The sequence below is a fragment of the Eptesicus fuscus genome, chromosome 10 (assembly GCF_027574615.1).
Source record: "Eptesicus fuscus isolate TK198812 chromosome 10, DD_ASM_mEF_20220401, whole genome shotgun sequence".
NCBI classification, from domain to species: domain Eukaryota; kingdom Metazoa; phylum Chordata; class Mammalia; order Chiroptera; family Vespertilionidae; genus Eptesicus; species Eptesicus fuscus.
The window spans coordinates 44480331-44493157 of record NC_072482.1 but is presented as its reverse complement, the minus strand read 5'-3'; the positions used below and the strand labels follow the sequence as shown (position 1 = coordinate 44493157).

At 38.3% G+C, this 12827-nt stretch overlaps 1 protein-coding gene across 3 annotated transcripts in view; it reads right to left on the bottom strand.

The window, feature by feature from the left end:
- Positions 1–12827, bottom strand: part of SLC35A1 (solute carrier family 35 member A1) — a 40918-nt gene that overhangs the window by 20614 nt on the left and 7477 nt on the right. The gene's annotated exons all lie outside the window — the stretch shown is intronic.

The window sequence follows — 12827 nt, the reverse complement described above, 5'->3', positions numbered from 1 at the left end:
AGGAGGACCATAATACTTTGTTGTCCTGTTTCAACTCAAAGTTTGATACAGTTATCATATTAGTATCGACAATCATTAATTGATTTTTCTCCTACAAAAATAATCACAATGTTCTAAGGGGGACCAAAAAAGTCCATAATGTTAAATTGACTACCTATACCTATCCAGTGTATAGGTATAGGTAGTCAACAACACTCCGGCCCCCAAGACAATGCTTAAGACAGGAAATTTGGCCTAGGCCACGGAAACAAAAGATATGCTGAGTTACAGATCTTCCTCTGTTGCCAAATTCGCCCTGCTCCAATGGTAAATCTATATGCTGAGAAGTAACACACATAGCTTGGTGGGAGATTGCAAACTATCCAGAGGAGGCAGAAAATACCAGAAAGATCACTCAGAAATTTTACATAGTAGGAGTTTCCAAGGATCTGAAGATGGGACCTTTAAACATTTCACATTCTTTTTTTAAACTACTTTTAGTGCAAATCTAAGGTGTCCTATATACTATCACAACATCTTAAAACAGAATATAAAGAATTTTCCAAAGAATGTGTTCCCTCAATTATAAAATTGAAGAAAAAAGTTAAAGAGAAAAAAGATAAAATAATCAGAGGTCCAACCATCTTAACACACCGTGGATGAGAATTCTTGCTTCATATTACACAGTGTTTTACAAAGTATACTTTAAAAAGATAGCTTGTAAGAACATGTAATAAATAACTTCAAAATGCAATGGTTATTTAATTTTAAAGTGTGCCTTTAACATTTAAGTAAAACGTTTTTTGTACTCATTCAATAGATACTTATCTGGCCACTGGGTAAAGCTAGCAATAAAACTACTGGTCTGCAATGTATTAACAAGGTGATGTATTAGAAAATGTAATTGAACATTTTCCTTAATGTTGTAATTCTCACTAGTAAGCAATTATATAATAGTAGAGATATAAATCTTACAGATTTTGTGAAGTATAGGATACTGCTTTCACTGTACTTTCAGTGACTTTCTAAAATACTGACATATGTTGATATATGTTCAGAGTGCTTCCCCAAGGAGCTACTGAGAGGTCCCCATCTGAACCCATTTCCCACATTCTACCTCCTTCCATGTCCATTGATCTCCCACCCAAGATTCCCCAAACTTTAGTATAGTCACTATTTTTCCTTTCCCTAATCTCCTGCTATGGGCATTATCATTACCTTCACCCATTAGAGATACTCTAAGCCCATGGTTGGCAAACTGCGGCTCGCGAGCCACATGCGGCTCTCTGGCCCCTTGAATGTGGCTCTTCCACAAAATACCACGGCCTGGGCGAGTCTATTTTGAAGAAGTGGCATTAGAAGAAGTTTAAGTTTTAAAAATTTGGCTCTCAAAAGAAATTTCAATCGTTGTACTGTTGATATTTGGCTCTGTTGACTAATGGGTTTGCCGACCACTGCTCTAAGCCTTCAACAGCATCAAGTTAATTTTTGGCTAATGAGAGAATACAGTTGATCTTTTTATCACTGGTACCCTTTTGCCTGTCAGAATATGGGCTACTTAAGGATCTTATTGCTATTTCTAATAACCATCCTGCACCAATAATCAAGGCTGTTGTAGCCCCTTTTCTCCCTGTCACTTTTCTCATCTCTTCTTCCACACTTCCCAGTTTTCACAAAAACATGGCCCTATGAGACCACCAGCCAGTCTGAGTACTCCTTTCCTAACATGTGACAAACCAATAGAGAACAGTGTGTTGGATTAACCTTCAGATCTTTTGCTCTTCTGACTATACCCTCTTTTTTTTTTTAATATATTTTATTCATTTTTTACAGAGAGGGAGAGGGATAGAGAGTTAGAAACATCGATCAGCTGCTTCCTGCACACCCCCTACTGGGGATGTGCCCACAACCAAGGTACATGACCTTGACCTGAATAGAACCTGGGACCTTTCAGTCCGGCCGACACTCTATCTACTGAGCCAAACCGGTTTTGGCTGACTACACCCTCTTTTGTTCAGTGCTTAGGAGCTACTACTTATTCACTGACAGTAAGGTCTTAGCATCTTTTTCTGGTTCCTTTGCTAATGTGGATGTTTGAGAAGCCAAGCTATACCAAAATGCTAACTACTGGAATGCTCAAGTTTCACTGTAGTACCTCAGAATTTCAGCAATATTATATAATTATAAATAAGGTATTTTGAAAAAAAGTTACAAAAAGAGTCAGGATGCTAAAAGAACTTGTAAAAAGAAAACACAAGCTCGGGAATAATAGAAAAATAGGAGGTATAAAAAAGAAGAATATGTGGGAATCAGTACACAGAAAGTTTTAAAGAAGATGATAATGATTTCAGTATTAATTTGATTAAATCCTGCTTAATTTAACATATGTATTAATAATACAGTTCTGAAAGCTTATATTTAGATTTACTCACTACAGTTTTAAAAAAGTAACAGCAATATATCTTCCAGAAAACACTAGTAATCATCAATCCTTTTACTATTAAGTAGACAAACATAAATGATCAATTCTAAATATACTACAGCCTTGAATATACTATAAAAAGTAATAAATAAAAACCAATGGCCATTTTTTCCTTCCATTTTCATGTCCTGATATTTTCCCAAGTAACTTAATGAGTACCTTTTGTTAAAAACAAATTTATTAAATTTAATTATATAAATGACAATGCTAGATAAGAGAAAGAGCATGTAGAGTCAAAAAGCATATACTAGTTTTCATAAATGTATTTCCAATTTGAACAGTTATTTTTTATCACTAAAACAAAATCTATGTGCTGCCTTTTGTTACCTGAAGAAATTTTGAAGCTCCATGTTGATTGCAGAGAGATTCCAAGGCCTCCTTCCCCCCCTAAATTTCCTATCAAACGCTGAAATCAATTCTTTCTGACCTATGTTTGGTCAAAAGTAGGCCTCATTCTTCCAGCTCCTGATCTGATGAGAACTACTAGGAGGCATAAAATCCTTGGCTAGGTTACCAAGCCACTGTGCAAAATGGAACACAGCAGAAGTTACTCATGAGCTTAAGAAATTTAAATCTTGCTTACAAATTTCCTATCATCTTCAAGGTTAAGTATAACTAACTCACATAAAAGACAGGGGGCCAGGTATAAAAACCAATAATGAGGTCATCTGAGGACAAAAATACTCATATGAGGTACAAGACTTTTACTATCTCATGTCCCTACACCCCTTATAGCCTGGGTACAAAGAGGCAGTCAAAATGTAAACTCAGCAGGAGAAATAGAATAGGGCTGGATAATCTACAACATAAGTATTTGATAGCTACAGTAATTATTCTAGGTAATACTTGAAATAATAGAAGAATTTTCTACAGCCTTATATGGATAGTAGCTCAAAGTTTTAAGATACATGTGCTTTATTACTAAACACACCCAAAGTATATGTACTTTTATTAATCCTACTAGATTTATTTAGTCTTTATAAACTGGTGAATAGCAAACAATAAAAGTTGACTTTGTTATGGCAATGTCAAAGTGTTTTCATTTCCTTCTTTTCATAGCACAAAAGACTAAATCAAAACTGTCAGTTTTAATAGTTATGACAGGGTTTAATAAAGCATACAAGTAACCAGTAATTTTCCTGTGAATTGTAATAGTAATTAGTTTTATGAAGAACCAAAATATTTTAAATGTTATACTGTTTTATGTTTGAATGAGATTATAACTTTTAGAAATTGGTAACTTTTAATTCAAAGATTTTAAAAATTAACTATTCACATAAGAGCTTTCACAACACCAAACTATTAATTTGACCCCTCACCAAAACTGGATTTAATAGTTCCCTTCTCAATTTAAAAGTGATTTGAGGTAATCATACATGTGCACTACAGTGTATGTAAAAAGATAATTATTTCATTTTTGTAGTAGCAGAAGACTGGAAATGACCATTAATAAGAGACTCCTATATCTGATACATCCATATAATGGAAAACCATGCAGCTCTCAAAAAGAATGAGACAGATTTCTATGTACTGACATGAAACAATAATCTCTAAGGTAAATAAAATGGAGCACAGTGTATATTGTGTATCTATAGACACACACACATATAACTAAAACTCACCAATTAGACCACATATACCTTAAATCTTATTTATCAAAGTGACTGTCCACTCATTCTTCCCCATACTCCCTTATTTTCTTGCAGTTCTAACTTAACTTCTCATTGAAATAAGCATATTTTCCATTCCAAAATTTACTGCAAATTATAAGTAAAATCAACAAGCATGGGAAAACCCAAAATTAATTACTAACAGAAACTAAAAAAACTGTTCAGTTTTTTAAATTACAAAATTACACTGAAGCAGAAAAAGAATAATAACCTAAGTATTCCAAACAGTCTTTTTACTATGTACTCTAAAACTAAAGGCAAAAAGAACTATATACAAAAACTGAACTTAAGTTAGTAGGTTTTTCACATTGTATGTTAGAAATTCTAAATCTACCGTATTCTAGAATTGAGCAAATAAATACCTTGAGAATAATGGGAGCTAGACTCATAACCACTGAAGGGAACAAATATGAAAAAGGGGAAGGTTAAAATCAACTCTGCAGTGTTGGATCAGAATTATAGGTATCAAACAATATGTATCTCACACCGTTACACAGACATATATATATTTATACACAGATAGATGTGTATACGTGCACATACATATATTTCCTAGCTCTGTCTGCTGAAAGGGCCTAGAAGCAATGATACCCCAGTAGCAATAAGCACACCTAGTATCTAGATTCTTGTTTTTAAATGCCATTCTGGAAAAAAAAAAAAAGAACAAAGATTCAAGGCTTCTTGGAGAAATGTATGATTTCAGAGTTGGGGCAGGGAAAATCCAAGGTAAGTCTTGACCATCTTGGCATGAAAAAAAAAGATGGAGAAACTGTTCTAGATTAAAGGAAGCTACAGATATGGCAACTAGATGTAAACTGACCAATTTACTATTAAAGGACATTAGTGGGCAATTGGTAAAGTTATCTAAGGTCTGTGAATTAAATAGTATTGTATTGAAGTTGATATTGTGTGATTAGGTAAGAACTAGTGGCCTGGTGCATGGATTCATGTACATTGAAAGGAAATTAATTAAAATAAATATTTTTTAATTTATTGATTTTTTACAGAGAGGAAGGGAGAGGGATAGAGAGGTAGAAACATTGATGAGAGAGAAACATTGATCAGCCGCCTCCTGCACACCTCTTACTGGGGATGTGCCTGCAACCATGGTACATGCCCTTGACTGGAATCGAACCTGGGACCTTTCATTCCACAGGCTGATGCTCTACCCACTGAGCCAAACCGGTTAGGGCAGAAGAAATATTTTAATATCACTATTAGCCCGTTCTCTATAATAGAAGTGTCAACCAAGTTCACAATCCACAATGACAGATCAAAACACACGTGCAATTGGAGCCAGTGAGAGCTTTATATGTATCATACACATGTGAGTCAACTTGGCCTTTTATATACATAGAATAAACTTGCTTAATTAGACCTGCTTTCTGAGGTAGCTAAACTTTTTCCCAGCCCAGTGAAGCACCCAACTTCTCTTTCAGGTAATTGTTAGCAGCAACACAGCAGTAAATATCAACACAAAGCAGATTATTATTGTAGATCATGCAGGGAGAACAAAGGGTAAAATATTTAATTGCAACAGTGTTTGACTATATTCTGCGCAGTGAGAAAACCTGAAGTCATTTTCAAGGTCCACCATTTCTTACTTCTTTTCAGTCAGTCAAATTTCTAAACTTTCTAAATCTTCATTTTCCGGCTAATGTAAAGAAAATAGGATTCCACTGAGTCTCCTACCTACCTACTCCAGGACTTCTGTGAGGATCAAATGAGATGAGGCACGGGAAAATGCTTCACAGACATTTGGTTAAAGTGTGAAATCTTTGCACCCGGCTATAAAGCAAGTCATGTTCCTGGGCTGAAGAAACTGTAAGGAGGCTAGTCGTCGCTAGGGAGAGGAAGCCAGGCGTTGCTATGTGACATCATTACCTGGATGGACACTTAGCATATTAGCCTTTTATATAGATACTAGAGGCCCGGTGCATGAAATTCGTGCACGGAGGGGGTTGTCCCTCAGCCCAGCCTGTACCCTATCCAATCTGGGACCCCTCGAGGGATGTCCGACTGCCCGTTTAGGCCCAATCCCACCTAAACGGGCAGTCGGACATCCCTCTCACAATCCAGGACTGCTGGCTCCCAACTGCTTGCCTGCCTGCCTTCCTGATTGCCCCTAACCGCTTCTGCCTGCCAGCCTGATCACCCCCTAACCACTCCCCTGCCAGCCTGTTTGCCCCCAACTTCCCTCCTCTGCCAGCCTGGTCACCCCTAACTGCCCTCTCCTGCAGGGTTGATCACCCCCAACTGCCCTCCCTTGCAAGCCTGGTCCCTCTCAACTGCCCTCCCTTGCAGGCAGGGTGCCTCCCAACTGCCCTCTCCTGCTGGCCATCTTGTGATGGCCATCTTGTGTCCACATGGGGGCAGGATCTTTGACCACATGGGGGCAGCTATATTGTGTGTTGCAGTGATGATCAATCTGCATAGTACTCTTTTATTAGATAGGATAGAGGCCTGGTACAGGGGTGGGAGACAGCTGGTTTGGCCCTGAAGGGTATCCCTGATCAGGGTGGGGTTCCCTTGGGCCGTGGGGTGGCCTGAGCGAGGGGCCTGTGGTGGTTTGCAGGCCAGCCACGGCCCCTGACAACCCAAGCGGAGGCCCTGGTATCTGGAATTTATTTCCCTTTTACAATTGAAACTTTGTAGCCTGGAGCAGAGCCAAACCTGGGGCTCCCTCTGAGGCCAGCAGCCATTTCTGTTGGGGTTATAATTGAAACTTTGTAGCCTTAAGCGGAGGCCTGGGCCCGGCCAGGGTGTGTGGAAAGCTTTGCTTCCCCTGTTGCCGGCGACAACCCGGGCCTGCTCTCCCAAGCTCCATTCTGCCGCCATTTCTGTTTGAATTTGCTTACCTTCTATAATTGAAACTTTGTAGCTTGAGTGGAGGCTTAGGCCTGGCAAGGGCAGGCAGAAAGCTTGGCTTCCTCTGTTACCTAGGAAACCTTGCTCTCTGTGGCTGTAGCCATCTTGGTTGGGTTAATTTGCATACTCGCTCTGATTGGATGGTGGGCGTGGCTTGTGGGTGTGTTGGAGGTATGGTCAATTTGCATATTTTGTCTATTAGGTAGGATATATGTCTCCTATCTAATAAGGCAGTAATATGCAAATTAACCATCACTCTGCTACACCCACCAGCCAATCAAGAGCAATATGCAAATTAACGCAACCAAGATGGCAGTTAACTTGCATATCCAGGCACAGAGCGAAGACTGAAGACAGTGGAGAAGGAAGCCAAGCACTGCAGAAGAGAGCAAAGCTGCAGAAAAGTAAGCAAGCGGGGCAGCCGAGAAAAGAGGGAAGCAGGCGGGGCGGGGGAGAAGGGAGTGAGTGAAGCAGCAGAGAAGGGAGGGAGCGAGGCAGCGGAGACGGGTGGGAGCGAGGCAGAGGAGATATATATATATATATATATATATATATATATATACACACACATACATACATATATATATATATATATATATAGAGAGAGAGAGAGAGAGAGAGAGAGAGAGAGAGAGAGAGAGAGAGGGAGAGGAGAGAGATTACCTGTTTTTAGGAACTATGCCCTAAAGAATTTAGGGACAAATGGCAACTTGTGTAAAACAGTTCAGAAAAAATTATACACACACATACAAATACATACATTGAAAGAATATAAAATATGCATGTTAATATCTGGGAATAAAAACTTAAAGTAAGAGAAAAAATAAAATTACTGAAAATCATTGAGATATTTACAGTGCTAAGTGTTTATCTTTGTCTTAGTTAATAAAAAAACCTGCTTAGTCATTTCATTAGCGATCAGGGAACTTGTCTTCTATTCCTATCACTGCAGTCACTTTCTAGGTATTTTTGGCAAATTATAACTTCCCTTAGCCTAAAGTTTCTCATCACAGAAGATGAAATAATAGATACAGCTAAAATAGAGATACGAGAATGAAATGAAAATTAGCTGTATTTACATGGATGTTTCCCTCACCTGTTTTTAAGGGGAGACAGGAAAGAACATTTTCTTAACACCATCACTCTGGCAGCCTGCCATTCTCAATAGCAACAGTCCTGAACATCTGAAGGCAGCAAACTTAGTTGCTACAATCTTAAAAGAGGATGTTTGGCACTTTATATAATACGTTTTGACAGTGATTAACAGTTGGTATCCTAGAGAGTAGTTACTTGCTTTCTAAAAAAAAAAGAAGTTAGATATCTGCTCATTAGGTTTTCAAAACCTCCTTTTTCACAATAGCCCTCCCCCCCAAAAGAATATTATTCTCTGGTTTTTCTAAGGCAATTTTAACTTATGTTATATATTATAGCAATGATACATTTTAAGAATTTTCCTCATAATTTATTGCCCAGTTTTCTTGGAGATCTCACCAAGGTATGCATTTCTCTGCCTGAAAAAGGTGTTTTTACTTTTTTCTGAAGAAATATAAATGAAGTCCGTGAGCTCTGTTCCCCAATATATAGCAGGCACTCCTCACTGAAGCAAGTCTATATCTCTTTCTAAGAAGCTAAAAATCCTAAACACATCAGGGAAAATATTTTCAAGTCAATTTTGTTTATAATTTTTTAGCTAGTTCTTTTTAAAATATTATAAATGAGTAGGGCAGAGGAAAGATTTGCAATTAAAATTAAGCTATCATCATGCAGTGTTTTGGCAAGCCAGCGATAACATGCAGCTTACAAAGGCCTTACAGTCTGATAATGTGAATGTTAGGGTACTCATGCCTCAGGGATGCAGTTCTGCTACTCCTACCCCAGGTAAGGGGAAAGAGAAAGAACCAAAGAGAATAGGTCTCAGCTATTTGACCTAGATTGCAATTGTGAGTTCTGTCCAAATAGGATTCTGTAGGTATAGAAACTCGGGGCCACCTCCAAGCCTGACAGAGACTGACCTTTCACGGGGTCTGGAACCTTGATGTTACATTTGGCTAGGTAACATTCATTAGCCAAAGATTACATTAATTAGTCCCTTTCTAGGCTCGAAGTCCTCACACTAGAGATGAGTAACTAGACAGACCTCAGGCCTCCAAAGGCTCACCAGGATCCCTGGAGCTACAACTGTCTCTGCATAAATTCATGTGACCTCAACATTCTAATTTGCCCAATCTGGGCCCTTGAGTGAAGTTATCCTTACCCTAGCCTGCTTAATTTAACTCATAAAATTACTGGACACTGCTTCATATCTGACTGTTACTTAAGCTGACTTTCATTTGTCTAAACTGCAACTATTATTGTGTGTCCTCTTTATATTAGTTCTGTAGTTTCTGGTTATACTGTACAGAAAACAATAGTCTTTTAACGTATATGGGGTCAAAGGACATTGAAAATGATACTTTTACGAGATCGCTCTTTTAACAATCTTCTAATCCTAAGATTAAATACTTTCATGTGGTAAGGACTCCCATATTTATTTTTCCAACCCAGACCTCTGTTGTGTGTGCCTATTCTGTGCCTTTTTTTCCATGCCCACTAGGATATCTCAGAGGCATTAAAATTTTACATTATACCTACCCCAAATTAATTGTCGATATCCCCTTCCCTCAAAGCTGCTTTTCTTCCTGTCTCAAAAAAGAAAACACAAAATCTCTATTTACCTACTCTTCTATACAAAGATATGATTCTTGACACCTGCCTTACCCTCATCTATTGCAGTTGATTCTCATTAGTCATGGATTCTGTGTATGTGAATCTGCCAGTTTGCTAAAATGTATTTGTAATCCCAGAATCAATCCTCACAGCACTTTCACAGTGACCGGTGGAAATGTAGAGCTGCAAAAATGTTGAGTGGCCTGATGTTCACATTTCCAGCCAAGGTAAAATAAAGGCAATACTCTGACTTCTTATTTCAGATCATACTGTAAACAAGCACAGTCTATTTAGTGCCAAATTTTTTTTACATTTTTGTGCTTTTTAATTTTAATTTTTTTTTGTTTGGTGATTTTACAGTTTAAAAATGGCTCCCGAGAGTAGTGCTACAACGTGTAGTGCTCCTTATTGCAAGAAGGCTGTTATATGGCGTAGAGAGAAATTACACATTAGGTAAGTTTTGCCCAGGTATGAGTTCTAGTGTTGCTGGCTGTGAGTTCAATGCTGATGAATCAATAATATATATTAAATAAGGTGTCTTTAAACAGAAACACACTCCTTCACAGGGCCATAGGGTTGCTCTTGATATCCTTCTGATCGCTCCTCCTTTACTCCCCCTCACAATTCTCCAGACACACTAATTCGTTATTCTTTAAAATGAGGGACTTAACACTGTTCTCTTTGACTTCTCTCTGCTCTTTTCTTGTCTATCTTCCAATCTACTCCATCTTCAGGCCTTAGTTTAAACATAATATCCTCAGAGAGAAAGCCCTCCAATCCAAATGGAAGCCCTCTATTATAGTTACAGCATCTTCTACTTCTCCTTAACAATACCAATTTATTATTTGCTTAAGTATCTGATTCTCCACTAGATTATAAGTTCCATGAGGAGAGAACTATACTTCTTACATCTGGAACAGTGCTGAGCACATAACTGGGGCTTACTAAATGAATGAAACTAATTATCCCATTACATCTTCTTAATAATATATTGAAACAGACATAGCATGACTAGATGCTTAAAATGTTTGGATATGGCAGTGATATGTTTCTCTGTAAATGAACCTTAATTATAAGCAAGACACTATGAAATTCAAGAAATTTATTGAGTCTGCCATCTCCACACAGTACAAAATGGTGTGCACTTCCTTTAACCATTAGCCAAGACCGAAATATTACTGAGTAAAGAGCACTACTAGAGAGACCATACTAAATAAGCAGCCAAACAGGCTGGTCTATAATGAGGTTAAGCTTTGCACAGTTCAAATAAAGTTCTGCAGTGATATGCGAATCAACTCGATAAAGTTATACCGTACCATAGGTTAAAGTGGGAAGAAGGGAAAAATAATTTATTTCCTCCAATAGTTTTTTCCATTTAAATAGTAGTTCCAGTTTATTTCCCTTTTTCTTTCATTCTCTAAAAATTTGAAATAAAAATTCAGTAATAATTTATCTAATTTTTACATTAACTTTATTTTTCTTGGAGCATAGGGGAAATTTATTATTTTAATCATCAAAAAAAATTTTTTTTCTGTATTTTCTTCTCTGAAGAGATTTTTCAAGTTCTAAACCTTTTGTTATTTCTCATACAATTCTTTCACATTCTCCAATATCCTGAAATGGTTATCCTTTCTCAAAGATGATAAAAGTATTGCTCCTACTATGAAAACAAAGATTTTTTTAAAAAGTCTAGTCTCATAGAAAGAATTAGCTTTATAGAAAGAATTAGTTTAACACTGTGGTAAAGAATTTTCAAACAGATATAAATTCAAATATATGAAATCAATTTTGGTTAGCTTTATGTATAACAAATCAACTCAAAAATTTTGCAAGTAACAAATATTTTCTGGTATTTAGAAGTTTCTCCATCACAGCAAATAAAGCACTGATAGCCAACATGTGTTTTTTTAAAACTACGTAATATCCTACTTGCCTTTGAAACTTACTTTTTAATTACGAATTTTAATGTGTGAACAAGAAATGACAGCATGGAGAACATCTGGAAAATCTTTTACTTTGTTGCAAATGTCACCAAGAAATAGAAAAGACACATATAAAGTTCTAAGCTCTTTAGTTTGTTGCAACTCTTACCTGTTCAATTCACTTAGTGGCCCAGTCATAGTCTGGCCATGTATTTTATTCATCTTTTCCCTATTTCAAACTGCTCCAGGTGAGTTATTATAAGCCAACTCTCCTTTCAAGATCTACAATCAACTTCCAATATTTTTACTAGGTATCTTTCCCAAACTGGTGGCTATGCTTTAGTTTCATTAAATCAATCATCACATATTACTGAAAAAGCAATCACAATGTTCTTCCATTTCATTTTGAAGCTACCAGTCTATGACATCCTACATTTTAAAGAGGTAATATGCAAATTAACCCTCACACCCTCACAAGATGGCTTCCTATGACCAGGCCAGCAGAGGGGTTAGTGAGGGACGACCAAATGACTGAACAAGCAGGCTGCGTGAGGCGACCAGGCCGGCAAGGGGGTTAGTGAGGGACGACCAAACAACTGAACAGCAAGCTGCATGGGGTGACCAGGCCAGCAGGGGAGGCAGTGAGGGGTGACCAGGCTGGCAGGCAGAGGAGTGATCAGGCTGGCAGGAGGGGCAGTTAGGGGTGATCAGGCAGTTAGGAGCCAGCGATCCCAGATTGTGAGAGGGATGTCCTGGATTGGAGAGGGTGCAGGCTGGGCTGAGGGGACTGCCCCCCCCCCCGCATGAATTTCATGCACCAGGCCTCTAGTTTATATATACAGAAGCCGAAGCGACTGGCTGATTGGCCAGTAGCTATGATGCGCACTGACCACCAGGGGGCAGATGCTTAACACAGGATCTGCCAAGCTGTGGTCACTTGGCGGTGGTGGTTCTCCAGTGACGCTCCCAGAAGCAGAGAGGAGGGAGCCTGAATCTGGGGTGCGTCACCCGAGAACCGCCCTCTCGCAATCGGGACCTCTTGGGGGATGTCAGAGAGCCAGTTCCGGCCCAATCCCCGCAGGCCAGGCCAAGGGACCCCACTGGTGCACAAATACGTGCACTGGGCCTCTAGTTGTTATATAATTTCAAAAAAAGTTTCCACAAAACAATCTATAACTGACCATACCCATAACACTGAGG